The sequence below is a fragment of the Triturus cristatus genome, chromosome 4_2 (genome assembly GCF_964204655.1).
Source record: "Triturus cristatus chromosome 4_2, aTriCri1.1, whole genome shotgun sequence".
Classification (NCBI taxonomy): Eukaryota; Metazoa; Chordata; class Amphibia; order Caudata; family Salamandridae; genus Triturus; species Triturus cristatus.
The window spans coordinates 158,587,465-158,599,832 of record NC_140586.1 but is presented as its reverse complement, the minus strand read 5'-3'; the positions used below and the strand labels follow the sequence as shown (position 1 = coordinate 158,599,832).

The following is a 12,368-nucleotide window of genomic DNA, read 5'->3' as shown; positions in this document are numbered from 1 at the left end:
GCGACGGGGTGCAGGGTGCATGTCGCCAGGCTTTCACATGTATTTCCTTTCATCGTAGAGGACTTTTGAAAAACAAGAATGAGCTGCTTCAGGTCTGTTCATCTACTCGGGCTTCCATGCAACTGTTATAATCATTAGTAGCGAAATTTCTTTTTTTTTTTTTTTTTTTTTTTGAAACCGTTTATTGCAATCTCAAGTATATACAAGTATGGGCCTACAACCTTCCGGCCGGCCGCTAGAGTGACAGAAGCACCTGACAGACATACAAAAAGGCACTTGGCGTTGCAGAGAAGTAAATCAGGAGGTATCAACGACGTGGGCCACATGACTCTAAGCCCACAATACGGTTTCATTTTATACAAACACAACAACACAGAAAAACCACACCCGCAAGGCAACCCGCAATCGAAAGTAACCGCACGTGCTCCTCAAATGAGGGACCCCGACCATTCACAGGAATCTAAAGAGGGGGAAGGGAAACAGATCCAGGACTGGGGGAACTCTGTGCCCGGGGCTGGGGGAGGGGGTCAACTAGGGGGACGGAGCCGGTGAGGCAGCAGGCAGCAGTGGTGGCTCGCAGATACCCCCGCGGTAGGCGTTCCAGGGGCCCCATACTTTCACCCACGCCCCAGGCTTACCCCTCGCCACATACACCACCTTTTCTCGGAACATGCACCAATCCATATGTTCTTTCCAGGCCGACACCGCCGGGGGCCGCTGGGATCCCCACAGTTGAGCGATGTCACGCTTAGCTATCATATATCCCAGAGTCACCCATCGCGTCTGCGGAACCGAATAATCAGTTGGTTCCCACACATTCAGCAAGCATCTCCTCGCTTCAGGCAACAGCGCGACATGCGTAACCAGTCGCAGGACCTCATGCACACCACGCCAGAATCGCTCCACCTTCGGGCATTCCCACAAAATATGCAAAAAAGTCGCCAAAGCACCACACCCACGCTTACACAACCCATCCTCAGCATAGCCCATACGCAGAAGCCTTGGCCCCGTCATGTAAACCCGGTGGAGTATCTTAAGCTGGACGAAGCGAAGGCGAGCCGGTATGGCCACCTCCTTCGGAGAGGCCACCGCGGAAATCCAGTCTTCGTCGTCCAACTCCAGCCCGTCGGCAACCCAAGCCTCGCGGAGGCCAGTTAGCAAGCCCGAGCGGTCATTAATCAGTTTTTTGTAAATAAGGGAGATCGTGCTGTCCGGAACGTGGCCATCCAGCACTCTATCCTCCAGGGGGGAAGACTCCGGGATGGAGGCGACGTCTGGGAAGACGGAGCCCAGCGCGTGACGGACCTGCAAGTACCGAAAGTATTCACTGCCCTGCAGCTGAAACTCCGTCTGCAGCGTCTCGAATGTTTTAAATCCCCCTCTCGTCCAGAGGTCCCCCACTTTACTGATGCCGATCGTGTCCCACTTCTCGAAGCCCTTCGAGGTCCACAGGGAGCCCAGCCGCTGAGGCGCATACAACGGCGACGCCCGGGTCAAACGGTCCTTCCACCCCATAGCTGCATTGGTCGCGTGCCACACCCGCACCATGACACGCGTGGGCCCCGTCAAGCGGGGATCGGGCGCGCCAGAGTAGAGCGCTCGATTGTAGTCGCCACCGGGCAGGAGCATCTTGTCCATTTCAAATGCCGGGTTTAAGGCGGGCCCATAGAGGCCGTGATTAATTGCAGCTAGCTGGGAGGCCCAGTAATACCGCTTAATGTCCGGGAGGGCGATCCCCCCGTCGTACCACGGGAGCGTCAACTTCGCCAGGGCTATACGCGGCCTCCCGTCCCAGAACAGGCGGCGCTGTAGACTCTCCACCTCACGGAAGTAGCGCGCCGGGACTAAGTCCATAGTGTTCTGGAGAGCGTACAGGAAGCGCGGCAACGACATCATCTTAAACAATGCCGCCCGGCCGAGCGGCGAAAGCGGCAAGCGCCGCCAGCGCGCGACGTCCTCCTTCAAGCGCTGGAGGGGTGGAAGCAAATTCCGCGCGTAGCGGGCCTCCGGGTCCAGCGTGATATAGACACCCAGGTACCGAAACCCCTGCGAGGCAATCTGGATCGGACAGCCCCGCGGGAGGACGGGAGCCTCCCCGGAAAGCACATAGACACATGATTTAGCCCAGTTGATGACGAGGCCTGAGTTACGGCCAAAGGAGCGCAGGACATCAACCAGGACAATCAGTGATTTGCGCGGGGAGGCTAGGTACAAAAGGATATCGTCAGCGTAGAGGGACACGCGGTCCTCATACTCGGGGGTCCAACGGAGACCACGGATAGAAGGGTGCCACCGCAGCCACTCCGCCAGGGGTTCCAAGGCCAGTGCAAACAGGAGCGGCGACAAGGGGCAACCCTGTCGCGTGCCCCGTCCCAGCGCGAATGGGGCCGAGACTCGTCCATTCACTACCACCTGCGCTAATGGGCCCGAATACAACAATTTGACCCAGCTGATGAATCCCGGTCCAAATCCAAATTTCGCCAGCATCGCCCAAATGTATGGCCATTCGAGCGTGTCAAACGCCATGGTGGCGTCCAAGGACGCCAAGATGGCCGGCTCCCGCACAAACGGAACACGTGCGAGCACCCCGTGCAAGCGCCGCAGATTGAGGGCCGTATTGCGATGGGGAATAAAGCCGGACTGGTCTTGGTGGACCAAATCGCCCACCACGCCGACCAGCCGGTTGGCGAGCACCTTGGCGAGGATTTTGGGCTCCGCATTCAAGAGCGAGATAGGCCGATAGGAGGTAACCCGGTCTCGGGGTCTCCCCTCCTTGTGGATCACCACGATTGTAGCCAGACGTTGGTCCGGCGGGAGGGAGCCCCGCGAGTGGGCCGCCAGGAACATCGCGCGGAGGTGGGGTGCCAGTACATCCGGTCGCAGCTTATACAACTCGATAGGGATGCCGTTCGGGCCCATGGCCTTGCCAGATGCGACCGAGCGTATGGCGAGGGCAATTTCGTCCGAGGTAGAAGCAGCATCCAACGACTCCCTGTCCTCCACCGAAAGGGAGGGCAGCGCGATATCTCGAAGCAGGGCATGGGAATCCGCCTCCGAGCAGGGAGAGACCGGGGAATACACCTCGCGGAAATAATCCGCGAAGCAAGAGACAATGTCTTCTGGCTCGGTGACACGTACACCATCCATCCTCTCAATCAGCGGGACCACACGACTCGCTCTCTCCTTTTTATCCAACCACGCAATCAATTTACCAGCCTTATCACCCACATCATACAGTCGCCCCTGTTGCTCTCTACTGAGGCCCCTGGCTGCCTCCGTGACGAGGGCCCTATAGGCCGCTTGCTTAAGGTGTAGAACATGTAGTGCAGCATCCGTCACCCCACTCCCCAGATCACCCTCTAATTCAGTAATTTCGGCCTCCACCCGGGTCACCTCCTCCTGCTCGGGCCTCCGGGCATGGGATATGAAGGAGAGGGCCTCCCCCCTAAGAACTGTCTTGAAGGCCTCCCACAGGGATATAGCCGAAGGGACAGACCCCACATTCTCCTCAAAATACCGCTGCAAGGATTTAATCAAGTCAGCACGAATGGTGGGGTCGCGCAGGTACCAGGCATTGATTGGAGCTACCCTGCCCTCCCCCCTCGGGAGGACATCAAAGTGCAACAGGAGCGGGGAGTGATCTGAAATACCCCGCGCCAAATGGCGCACCTCTCCCACTCTCCCAGCATAGGCCGCAGGGACAAGGATATGATCAAGCCGCGAGAGGCTACCATGGGCACCCGAATGGAAGGTGTATTGCAGCTGCGTGGGATGTTTTAAGCGCCAGCAGTCCACCAATCCCAGTGTATCTAAGAGGCCGGACAGCCACGCCTGCGCCCGGGGGAGGTCCCTAGGGGGGTGACGATCCATAGTCCCAGAAACCACCGCATTGAAATCCCCCCCAACCACTAGAAGCCCCCCCGGAAGGTCAAGGAGGAGGCGCCCCAGGTCCGCAAAAGTGGTAGACTGTAACCCCGGTGGGACGTACACTGAAACAAAGACAACTACTTTGCCCTCCATTCTCCCCACCAAGGCAGTGTAGCGTCCCCTCTCATCATGGCGCACCTCGTCTATTTCCAGCGGGAGCGAGTTCTTAACCATGATGCCCACCCCCCGCGAGCCAGACGTGAAGCCCGAGTGGGCCACCAAACGATAGCCACGCCGATTCATGGCACAAAAGGAGTTACCAATAAGGTGTGTCTCCTGCAGAAAGACCACATCTGGCGAAATTCGTTTCAGATACTGCAGGACCACACCTCGCTTAATCCTATCCCCCAGTCCATTAACATTCCACGACAACAAAGTCAGGTCCCTACCCCCCATCACATACAGAAGCCATCATTCGTCCCCCCGAGAGCACCTCAAAAACACAAATACAGTAAAGGGTTTGCCTTGCGGTAAAAACGAACAACACCCCACCCCGACCCACCCGTCCCAACAGAACTCCCCCCTCCCTGCACCCCTGCATGAGCCCAAACAGCCCCCCCAAAGTGCAGTGTGCCTGTCGCCCCATAGATGAGAAAACTAACTAGTCCCCCAGAGGAGGAGGGAAAGCCCCCAAGAGACCCCGTACGACCTCCACGGGAGGGGAACTTACACAATCAGTCAATGATGACAATAATGTTGTCCGGAGCAAGGCCTACTATTAGTCCCTCAGTCCTGATCCGGCGAGCCCTCCCCGCCAACCGCGCCCCCCCCCACCCCCCCGGCCCCGATCCCCGGGCAAAGTGTCCAACCAGTCCCCGGCCGCCTCGGGACGATCAAAAAAGTGCGTGCGGCCATCCACCTCTACCCTCAACTTCGCTGGAAAAAGCATCGCATACTTGAGGTTCAGGTCCCGTAGGCGACGTTTGACTCCGAGAAAACTCAGTCTCTGCTTCTGGACCGCCGGAGTAAAATCAGGATAGAAGTTTACGTCCATATTGTCGAGTCTGACCGGTCCTTGTAGCCTAGAAGTCTGCAGGATAGCGTCTCTGTCCCGAAAGTTGAAAATCCGGGCAATGAGAGGCCTCGGCGGGGCTCCGACCTTAGGTCTTCCTCCGGGGACCCTGTGGGCACGTTCCACCGCAAAGAGTTTACTCAGCCCCCGGGGCTGGAGATGGGTGAGGATCAGGTCTTCCACAAACAGATCCGCCGCCTCCTCCTCACGTCCCTCCGGCACCCTGACAATGCGGACATTGTTCCTCCGGGCCCGACCCTCGGAATCCTCCAGTCGACGATCCATCAGGGCGCTCGCCTGGCCAAGTCGGCGCACCTCCTTTTGGAGGGCCGCCACGTCCGTTGTGAGGCCCGAGGTAGTGTGGGCCAAAGAGTCGACCCGGTCATTCGTCTTGGACAGATCGGCCCTCACCAGGCCCACATCCACGAGGACCGAGTCAATCTTCTGCGCCAGAGTGTCAAAGCGCTGGTCCACCGAGGCCTTCATCTCGGCGATGGCGCCCATGACGTCTCGGAGGGTCAGATCCGCGGGCAGAGCAGGAGCATCAGTCGGGCCCACAGGGGACCTACGCGGCGCCTCTGGAGATCCCTTCTGGAGGGTGTAGCGGTCCATGCTGTTGGATTGATGGGCTGCGCCACGGCGGGTCGATTTCACCTTTGCCCGGTCGCCATCTTGCTTCGTGGACATGGCTCCAGTCCCCAAATCGTGCCAATCTCCTTGAAAGGGGCTGACAAACCAGTTCACGGGCTCCGGGGGGGGCGACCACAGCTCCGAAGGGCGGATCACAGCTGGCGGGCCGGCAGGGCACCCCGACGAGGCCACACCACCGCACGCCGCCCCGCGACCCTACCTCGCTTGGCAGCAAGGAGGGCGCGAAAGTGAAAGTGCGGGGTACGCGAGTCGCCCAGCCTCGCCCGCCGCTGCTGTTCACTTTGTCTCCGGATCGCCCCACAACTCCAATCCGGGGGGCCGGCGTGGAGAAGGCCGCAAACCTCAATCGGTGCTCCCGTCTGTGTCCGAGGTCCGATTTGGAAACGGAAAACGGGTGGCACCTCAGCTCGGTCTCACAAACACAGTCCCCTCGTCTAGGACAGGATATGGTCAGGATTTATGCAGGAGGTCGCGGAGGTCCTCGGGAGCCTCGCACCTACGCGGCCATCTTGGTTGCGCGCTAGGCTCCTCCTTAGTAGCAATATTGATGTCCAGCTGAGGATCTGTGAAAGAGGTTCACGTACGCATTAGTTGCAATGGTGCTGATTTTTTTAATATGAAGGAACCTGGTTTTAATATTTTTAGGTTGCCCAGGACTTTCAAAAAAGGTGGATGTCACTGTGAGGGAGGAAGTTTGGTTGGAGACGGTACGGCCAGCATAGTAATATGGGGTCATCAGCTGTCAAGAGAGACTCTTTAGAAATAATCAGGTCTAGAGTTAAGTCTTTATAATGCATGGGTTTGTGGCAGAGCTGCTGGAGGTCACTATCATGGAGAAAGGACGAGAAGGAGTTAACAGGTTGGCAGTTCTCGTCGCCCAAGTGTAAGCTGAAATCCCAGCGGAAGATGGTGTTGTCAGAGGTTACTAGTTGCGATTAAACAAACTCCACGCACTCTTCAATTAAGGTGTTGATATCACCTTGGGGTTGGAAGCAGGCATGGGGGGGATGAAAAATAACATTCAACTTCAGAGTTGGGGCTTCATGAGCAGATACCTCAAGAGACTGACATTGAAGGAATGGCTGAAAGTTGCAGGGAGAGGCCTGAAACTTAGAGTGTTTTGTCAATCACAGTGAATCCCATCGTGGGGTCGGTCTTCAAGGTCACAACATTGTTACAGAGGATGGAATAGGGGCAAGAGAAGGTGGTCGAACATACTATTTCAGGAAGCATTAAGGCAGGTTTCCGTGAGAATCATGATGTTAAGTTTGAGGCTCACAATCTTATCTGCTACCTCGAGGTAGTTTGACTACAGAGGGGCAGGGGCGGAGCAGGCATCTTAGTCTGGTCTTAGGCACAGTATTTTGGGGAGGGGGGCAATAGGTACAAAGGTACCCTCTTATTTGAGGTAGAAGAGAGCAGGTCTGTTTCATGATGGTGGTGATGGGGAAATATCTTATGTAAGGGTTGAACACTGATCAAGATAAGAGATGTTTTTTTCATAGCTTTCAATGAGGTAGTCATTCCCAAGGAAGGAAATTGCTCATTAGGGTCAGGGATCACAGTTGTTTCTGGAAATACTTCTTGCCGAAGAACTACTCTTCAAGAACTACTCTTCGGGGAAGGAGAAGGTCAGGTTGAAAGCAACTCTTGTGGCTCAAAAGTAAACAAGAAAGCTGAGCCAGAGTCTGAGATTCAACGCATTCAACGACCAGCTCCAGCATCAGCAGGACGTCTCTGGCTGCTGATCTTCAAGGACACATTCATTGCCTTGTTGCCTTCAAAATAAATTGCTGCTGCCCAGGCGGATCTATGCACTGCCTAGCCGCTCGTAGTAATTCCATGATTTAATTCTTTAAACTAACTCACCTGGCTCTCAATTAATCCAGCCTTCGTGGAGCCCCCAAATCCCGCCTGGGTGCTCTGCCAATATTATATACCCATCTGTTTCGGACTGTTCTTTGCCAAGTAAAATAAATCACTTTGGAAATAATTCTTCGTCATTTACCCTTCTCTGACGATCAGCGCCCTCACAACCCAACTTGCTCACTATTGTCCTGAAGATGAACCCAAATAACTGGGTTCGAAACGCCGTTGACCACCCCACAACATGAACTCCTCATAATCTGGATAAAATATTTATGGAATTCTACTGTATTGTTGTCAATGCGATGCCTTTTTAAAACCCACTATCACTATTTCACACCACGCTTTTTAATATGTGAGCAATCTAGAATCGATTTTATTTAAATAAATTTCTGTCATTTTTTTGACCTACATGACCCTTTTCAGACTGTCTTTTGCTCCCTACTGAATTGAGTTAATCTTTTAAAACAAATAGTGTGCCTCTCTGGGCCACCCCTCTTGCTTTTTGGACCTTTTAGGCCACGCTTGGACCTCTGTTCTTTAAAAAAAAAATTATATATATATATATATATATATATATATATATATATATATATATATATATATAAAATGAGTGAGACAGGTCATCAATTTTCTCCATAGGATGAGCTAATGATGAGAGATGGGCTGGTGGGGGTGAGTAAATGATTCTGCAGAAGGGAGGACTTGGACTGTAATTCGGGATTGGAGATAAAGTAGAGCCTATGACGTCTCACCAAGAGAGGTAAGCACTACATACATGTATTTACAATACAATGTGGTGGATTGGGTGATCAAGAAAGACAGTAGGAGGTCGATGAGGGGTGCAGGGGAACACTGAGCAAAGCGGAAGCAGTGAAGTGTTTGGATTTAAAGTTGGAGAGTGGGGAGTGGCTAAAAGTGGTGTGTGAATTCTAATGAAAGTAGGCTAAAGGTAAGCAAAGGGGGAGGACAGGCCAGTAGGTGTGGAGACGACAGAGGCAGAAGTGAGAGGGGAATGAAGAAGAGGAGCTATAGGGGAGAAACAGGGAGACAGGAAGACTGGAGAAGGAGAAAACGAGATAAGAAGGGGGGGGGGGGGGAGGCGGGGTCACCAGCACAAGAGACGATAGAGAAATGGGAGAGGGAAGAGTTGGACAAAAGCTGGAGGGGTATGGGGAATAAAGGATTCAAGCTCAGAGGAATGACAACCATGTTGAAGAAGGTGGCGTAGCGGGGAGGGGCAGCGCCTGAGGTCGGGTAGGACTGAAGAGAGGATGGGCGGAATTGAAGGGGATTGATAGTGAGGGGCAGAGAAAAGGCTGGAAGGGCAGAGAAGAGGATGAGCAGAAACAAGACTGAGTAAGAAGCAATCTGTTGAGCAGAGCCAGATTATCATGATTAGCTTGAAACATGATCATTAGAAATTAAGACTGAGACGTCCTCATTGAAGCGGGCATAGGGCATGGAATTAAGCATCAGCCGAAGAGGATGTTAGATACTGAGGCGATGTTTAAGATGGTCTGTGGGTTCTAAACCCATAGGTCAGGCCTGGAAGCGACAAAGAGATCAGTTGTGAGGGTCCCCTTCCTTTAACAATAATAATGGTCAGCAAAAAGTTGTTTTTTTGTTGTTGTTTTTTTTACACTGTTTTTCTTGGCATTTCATAAAGATACCACCAAGGCAGTAACCTCTAACAAAAAGCGGGGAAGAGGGCAAGGGAGAAAAGGAAAGGCAAGGCACAGTAGTGAGATAATACCTATACAGAATACATCATGGTATCATCACCCCATCATAGATATATCTAAATAAACAGCAGCCATTTTCTTGGCATAACATAATGAATCAGTACATCACTCCACCCAAGGAATGGCCAGGGGGAAATAAGCACGGCACTACAAACTACTCCAGGTAGTAGGGTTTCAGATGAGCGGGAATGCAGGGATAGGGCTCTCTAGGTCACAGGCAGCACCATCCAATCAGGTGGGGAGCTCTGCATTTGGCAAGTGCCCCTTTGCATCCGGCTGAAAGGGCATCTCTCTAAGGTAGCAAAAATATTTTACAGGGATGCTCTCAGGAGCTTACATTTAAATTGTTTCTTAGCATATTTTGGTAGGTTCAGTAAAAAGGTGATCTTAAAGGAATTTATTGAAGCTTTACAGAACTTTTTAGAGAGGGCGCGGCAATCAGAGTGGACCATGTTAGAGATTTTGGGGGAAGAATCTTAAGAAAGGACGTCATCAGTGGGCTGGAAGCAGCAACTCGCTTTAAGGAACCTTAGGGAGAACAGCAAGAGTCCGTCACCAGTAGCCTTCCTTCTGCATAAGGCGCAAAGCAAAGGTTTTTCCTCGGCTCTCCTCAGAATACAGCCCCGCAACTAGTGTAGGTTGACATAGTTTCCTCATGACCGACAGCTGCATTTGCCTGGTATCCAGATTAGTCTGATTGTCTGCCAATCCCACATTTGGCTGGAGGCAGCCTCCTGATGGCCTCATTAACAGTCTAAATCCAGCGAAGTTGTTACAAGGCTGTGCTTTACTGGGTGTACTGGCTGCTTAAACTGACCATGCCCAGCACTACAAGGCTCCGACAGCAAATACAGCTGTGTCAGGCTGGAGGCATCAGCGGGGCTCTGCCTCCAATCGGAGGCTTTTTAACTTAAGATTTACAGAGGACCTTAGAATAAGAACGTTTTAGTCAAGTTTCTGTAAATTAATTGAAAATAATACTGCCATTGTAATATCTAATCAAACAAAAACTAAAATACAAAATGGAATCACTCAAAGCAGACATTTTATATTTGTAAACAAGAAGCACGGTCTGAATCTATAAAAATCTGAAAGTTTAAAGTTATGGGCTTGTTTCCCTAAGCCCACCTCCTACTGACTGTCCACAAGCAGACAGACTGTCATTTCAGGGTTTGGGAAAATTGTATTTCAACACCCCCTCCACCTTTTCCCCTATATCAAACATTTTCCCATGTAAGGAATATCTATCCCTGAAGTCCTGGGGAAATATGGCGATGTTTGTGGCTAGCAACTCATCTTTTGAGGAGTAAATTAATGTGAGGTTTAAGTGGAAAATGCCATTGGAACTGTGAGTGAAAACCCACAAATTGCTGAATTTGTTGCTGTTTTCAGTATTCTCAAATACCATCCTCTAACAATCAGCAGGCAGCACACATTTCACCATTGCTTAACACAAACCACAACATTTACGGTCAGTAAATTACACAAATCCTATTTCTGTGACTGAGAATCTGTGATTTCCCATCACAAATTCCGCTTACAGAATTGCATCTATTCTCAGACTCTTTGCAACAACTCATTTTTATGCACAGTTACAAACGAGGTGCCATGCCACCAGTCCCTTATTAAAACATATGCACCTCTCTGAACAAGGCCTATACAAGCCAAATTACAATACGCAACCTTTCAACCATGCACTCTTAAGGATAACCAAAAACCGGATGCAAATAAGAACGCCCTAGCAACGCTAAGAAAGTACCAGCTAAACATGGATACGGTAACATCCAATATTTAATTATATCCATCCTTAAAATAATAGTCTACATACAGAATGCACTGTACTTCCATGTGCTACAACAACTAAGACGATAGTTCGAAAGATAGGAGTAAGTCCAAACATAAGGTTTAGACCTAAGATTTGCACATCTTGCTCGTATTTTTGATAATCTTGGAAAAAACCAGAGCTGAACATGTTCCGATGTAGGTTTCTGTAAATTACATTTGTACATTTTTTCACATGGATTTCCTAGTGAATCTGTCCCTCTGTAACTCCTTTTTGGTGCACTTTACAGCCCTCATTGCATCAAAGCACTTCTGATAAACTACTGAGGTAGAACAGCGAGCTAAATAATTGCTGCTGTGTTCAGCAACTCATGACTTCAAATCACACATAGGCCAACCGTACATTTTATTTTTTGATCTCAATCAACTGAATACCATTAAACACCTGGTCTTTGCAGCATTTGGAGATTATAGATACTGTGCTAAGAAGCAGAATATAAAACAAGCAACGGCAAAGATAATAGGTCTGGCTTTAATGGGCTAAGGCAGGCATACCAATACGGACATGTACAAACGCATGCCGACTATTTGTACTTTTCAATATGACAAATAGGGAACAGATATAGAACATACAGCTCCCCTCCCCCCCCCCCCCCCCGCCCTATTCCCCCACCCCGGTAACAGTGCTGCTTGCCAATCCTTTCTCTAGCTTATTTTACCTATATTTTTTCTACCCACATCAAGTGCTCTTCCTTTGCTCTGCTCGTCTCGCTCCTCACATTCTTCCCAAACAAACAACACAAAAAAGACATTTTTCAGAGGCACTGGAAGCTGCCATTTGCTGCCGGGCCCTTGCCTTTCTACCAAATTGATAATAAAGTACAACCAGGGCTTTAAGTGGGATGGAAAAACTGATGGGGGGCGGGAGACTCTCAAAGGGGCGTGGTCAATGCAATTAAGGGCGTGGCTTAAAAACACGTACACTAAAAATAATATCTACAAGTCAGGACTATTGGTTTTGTCAATGGTTGCTAGTTGCATAAGATAAATAATGGCTTGTATATAATATTGAAAACACTTCCACCTAAAGCCCCGGTGACACCACGACAATGTTACTGCTCCTGAGTTTCAAAAAGAGAAGGGAAATCTAGAGAGAAAATGACTTTCTTTAAAGTATTTACCTTCCTCTACAATGCTCACCACGCGCACATGTATGTGCCTGCTGTCACTGCAGTCCGGGGGGGGGGGGGGGACGGACCGCCAGGGCACAAAACAGAGCCCGATTGAGACCCGTTTCGAGGCCCCCTTAAAAAAAACTGCCGGTGCTCAGACCCGGTGAGACCCGGCCCACTTAAAGCCCTGCCCACGACGACTAATTACGCATA

General features: G+C 51.1%; 1 protein-coding gene across 3 annotated transcripts in view; it reads right to left on the bottom strand.

The window, feature by feature from the left end:
* The window catches only part of TIMELESS (timeless circadian regulator), a 318,102-nt gene that overhangs the window by 282,962 nt on the left and 22,772 nt on the right, over positions 1-12,368 (bottom strand). The gene's annotated exons all lie outside the window — the stretch shown is intronic.